Source organism: Nomascus leucogenys, chromosome 17, assembly GCF_006542625.1.
Source record: "Nomascus leucogenys isolate Asia chromosome 17, Asia_NLE_v1, whole genome shotgun sequence".
In the NCBI taxonomy this organism is placed as follows: Eukaryota; Metazoa; Chordata; class Mammalia; order Primates; family Hylobatidae; genus Nomascus; species Nomascus leucogenys.
In genome coordinates, this window is record NC_044397.1 from 33,349,514 (window position 1) to 33,353,991 (window position 4,478).

The 4,478-nt window shown below is 51.7% G+C and overlaps 1 pseudogene; it reads right to left on the bottom strand.

The window, feature by feature from the left end:
• Nucleotides 1–1,188: 1,188 nt before the first annotated feature.
• Nucleotides 1,189–1,571, bottom strand: LOC115830802 (annotated as a pseudogene).
• Between the last annotated feature and the right edge of the window lie 2,907 nt (nt 1,572–4,478).

A 4,478-nucleotide genomic window follows, 5' to 3' on the forward strand; every position in this document is an offset into this window, starting at 1 on the left:
GGCTGGAGAGGAATGGCGCGATCTCGGCTCACTGCAACCTCCGCCTCCCGGATTCAAGCGATTCTCCTGCCTCAGCCTCCGGAGGAGCTGGGATTACGGGCATACGCCACCAAGCCCGGCTAATTTTGTATTTTTAGTAGAGACTAAAAATACCATGTTGGTCAGGCTGGTTGCGAACTCCCGACCTCAGGCGATCCGCCTGCCTCGGCCTCCCAAAGTGCTGAGATTACAGGCGTGGGCCACCGCGCCCAGCCCAGACTGTACTTTCTGTGTTTCCTTAAGCATGTTGACTCTTCTGGGGCTCTTATTTGACCCCTGAGGGGCCTCCCACTAGGGAGGAGGAAATGATAAAGTCAGTTCTTAAGGCCACTCACCCACCCCTAGTCTCTTCTAGGGTGGGATGACCCTCAAGGGGATGCATTTCTGCACGGCCTCCCTGGGTGGCCTCCCACCCAGTCTCTTAGCAAACGTATCACCTGTCTTCCCACCACGACTAGCTGAGAAGTCCTCAAACTCGCTGGAGGATATTTTCCTCCCTACTGTGAGCTAGCCAGGCAAACTTCCTCCTAGACAGACTCAAGCCATTTCTGGGTCACAGTGTGACATACTGACCGAAACTAAGCAGGGGGAAACAACTTCCAGGCTGTGAGGACTGAAACCACAGTGGAATAGGTAGCAAAATAAACCCTTGTACAATTGTCCATCTCTCCTCTCCCCCACCCCCACCAACTGCCAGGCCAGGTTAAACTGTTTTGCAGAGCAACAGTCTGAGTGATTAAACTTTCAAAGCCACGGAAAGAATTCAAATAAAATATTTATTGAGCACTTGCTGAGTGCTGGGCTTTGCAGGCAGGTCTGCCTCCATAGGCAACTCAGATATTATTTTAAGGTAGGTCCTGAGTCTGGAAGACAGTCTGGATTCAAATCTTGCCTCTCTGCTAAATTGTCACTTGTCCCTCAGTTAAGCATTGGGAACCTTGATGTTCCCATTTGCAGGGAGGGCAGGGGTGGGTGGGTGTTAGTTCCTCTCCCCCACCTGAGGCCAGAGGTGACTAGAAGCGGTCTTCGGGAGGAACTGCTGGAGGACAGAGGGGCCAATAATCAGGTTTTGTGCTAGTGCAAGGCATTCTTCCAGAAAGACCATTTCTGTTGGGAGTGGAAGAGGCATGTCTGTGGGCGAGATCCCTCTCATGCACAACCCTCACTATATCTTCTGTCCACCGGGCAGGCTTCGGTCAGTGCTGGTGCCAGGATTATCCTAGCTCCAAAGAAAGGCATTTTGTGGATACAGCTGCTGCCAGGACTTGTGGCCTCACTTTTGGGGGCTAACCTCTCCCTCCTCTCCAGGCGGTCCACTCTTGAGGCCCCCCAGCGTCTGGCGAGTGTCGCTGGCTGAGAATGAACAGCAGACGCAGCCTAGCAAAGCCTTCTCGCATGTCCCTGGGAGCCCAGGCAGCGGGCCAATCGGCGGCGCAGGGGCAGGAGGTATTGGCGGGCCAAGGCGGGCAAGCAGGCAGCAGCAGGCGGGACAGCAGCAATCGAAGCAGCAGCGGGAGCAGTGGCGTGGGCATGGCAGGGCCAGTGAGTCAGTGCCTGGGAAGACAACACAGACTTTAGGCTTGCCTGTCCTGCTTCTGCCTCGCCTGGCAAGGACGTGAGGTGGGCAGGAGTTCCCCCTCCCTTCAGTTTACACCTTCCTGCTCCTGACCTCAATTTGTAGGTCATTTTTGCTTTCATGAAGCCCTTTCTCTTGGCAAGGCAGCTGAGGCAGGAAGGTTCTCACCATAGCATAGATGGGGAGATTGAACCAAGGCAAGAGTAAACCAAGACCTACAGCTTGCCATTCCCAGCTCCAGGCATTCCTACTGCTCCCTGGCCCCTCCCTTCCTCTAGTCACCCCCTCCTCTTGCACAGCCTCCGTGCCCCTGGAGTTCCCTAACCCTTCTCCCTCAGTCTAGCAGGAGTTCTTCTCCAGGCAATTCTAATTTTTCATTTGGGGCTCCTGATCCACCCTGACCTGACACTCCCTGACCTCTCAGTCCCCTACCTCCACCAATCCGCGGCAGCTCTCACCAGGCAGAACTGCTGCTCAGAATCAGTGTCTGGCTGGATTTGCCTGGAGTGGAGATAGCCCCACTGGATTCAACATGGGGGCAGCCCCGCCCTGCTCTGCCCCACCAATTACAGCCCGCCTGGGTGGGGGAACAATGAAGAAACAGCTGTGTTCTCACACCTGGTGTATTGAGGGGAGCGGGCAGCTGGGCTGGCCCCCACTTCCCAGTCTAGGGGGAGGAGAGGGAAGGGAACATATGCAGGATTTCCCTCTGAGTTGGAATCCAGACTGCACTTTCTTTTTTCTTTCTCTTCTTCTTCTTTTTTTTTTTCTTTGAGACCGAGTTTTGCTTTTTGCCCAGCCTAGAGTGCAATTAATGGCAGGATCTCGGCTCACTGCAACCTCTGCCTCCTGGGTTCAAGCGATTCTCCTACCTCAGCCTCCCAAGTAGCTGGGATTATAGTAGTGTGTCATCATGCCAGGCTAATTTTTTTTGTATTTTTAGTAGAGATGGGGTTTCACCATGTTGGTCAGGCTGGTCCTCAAACTCCTGAGCTCAAAGTGATCCCACCCCGCCTCGACCTCCTCAAAGTGCTGATTATAGGCCTGAGCCACCGTGCCCGCCCAGACTGGCAACTTTCTAATTGTGTTTCCTTAAGAATGTTGACTCTTCTGGGCTCCAGTCCTCTCCGCTCTAGCCTCAGTAACTGGGAGTAACTGGAAGGAGTAACTGGAACAGGACAATATATGAGACTGCTTGCCTACCTCAGAAGCAGTGAGTCTGCAGACCGCACACACACCTGAACACCAGGCATGCTCAGAGTGGCTGGGACAGGGAGACTAGGACCCAAGCAGGCCCCTGTGGGCCCTCTCCTGGGGGAAGAAAAGTAGAAGGCACAGTCCTATCTCCTAGCTGGGCACAGCTGGACACAGCCGGGTGGCATTTTCCCTTCGATGCTTACTTCAAGACCCTCTCCTCCACCTGCTTTCCTCCCTCAGATTAAATGAGATTCTATGAGATAGTTGGGTATATCTCTTTGGGTTTATAGCCTGGGTTTTATGTTCTTTTTTATTTTATTTATTTATTATTATTATTATTTGAGACGGAGTCTCGCTCTGTCACCCAGGCTGGAGTGCAGTGGCATGATCTTGGCTCACTGCAACCTCTGTCTCCCAGGTTCAAGCAATTCCCTGCCTCAGCCTCCTGAGTAGCTGGGATTACAGGTACCCGCCACCATGCCCGGCTAATTTTTGTATTTTTAGTAGAGACGGGTTTCACCATGTTGGCCAGGCTGTTCTCAAACTCCTGACCTCAGGTGCTCCAACCCGTCTTGGCCTCCCAAAGTGTTGGGATTACAGGCGTGAGCCCACCACGCCCAGTCTGTTTTTTATTTTTATTTATTTTATTTATTTATATTATTTTTTTGAGGCAAGGTCTCACTCTGTCACCCAGGCTGGAGTGCCACGGCGTGATCATGTCTCACTGCAGCCTCAACCTCACAGGATCAAGTGATCCACCTTAGTCTCCTGAGTTGCTGGGACCACAGGCAGGCGCCACCACACCCGGTTACTTTTTAAAATTTATTCTGTAGAGACAGGGGTCTCACTGTGTTGCCCAGGCTGGTCTCTAATTCCTGGGCTCAAGAGATCCTCCCACCTTCACCTCCCAAAGTGTTGGGATTACAGGCGTGAGCCACTGCACTCAACTTATTTGGTTTTATAAATACTTCATTCTTCTACTTCATAAAATAAGTATAATTCCTGCCTTGCTGGATCAGATGAGATACTGTCCATGAAGTGTTTTGTAAACCTCAAGGCCTTGGGAATATGAGCATTTGTCATCATCCCCACCAGCTGCCACTAGCATCATCATCTCCATCAACATGTAAGACCCTAAAGAAAGAAAACTTACAAGGTCAAAAAGACCTGTCCCACTTCTACCTAAAGGAAGCAGAAGAGAGGAGCTAGAGAGTATAGACTCATAGGCAGAGTCTTCCTCTCCTTCCAGTTGCTTCCTGAGGAGGTATGATGACCATGTGCTATCGTAGGGTTGTGGGTGACAGGTGCATTGGGTACACACATATGCCAAGCTTCTGAGTTCAGGATCTTGCTCAGTTTTCACCACTAGCCAGACATAGTGGCTCACACCTGTAATCCCAGCATTTTGGAAGGCTAAGATGAGCAGATCATTTCAGGTCAGGAGTTCAAGACCAGCCTGGCCAACATGGTGAAACCCCATCTCTACTAAAAATACAAAAATTAACCAGGGGTGCTGGCATGCGCCTATAGTCCCAGCTACTCAGGAGACTGAGGCAGAAGAATTGCTTGAACCCGGGAGACAGAGGTGGCCGTGAGCCGAGATCATGCCACTGCACTCTAGTCTGGGCAACAGAGTGAGATTCCATCTCAAAAAACAAACAAAATT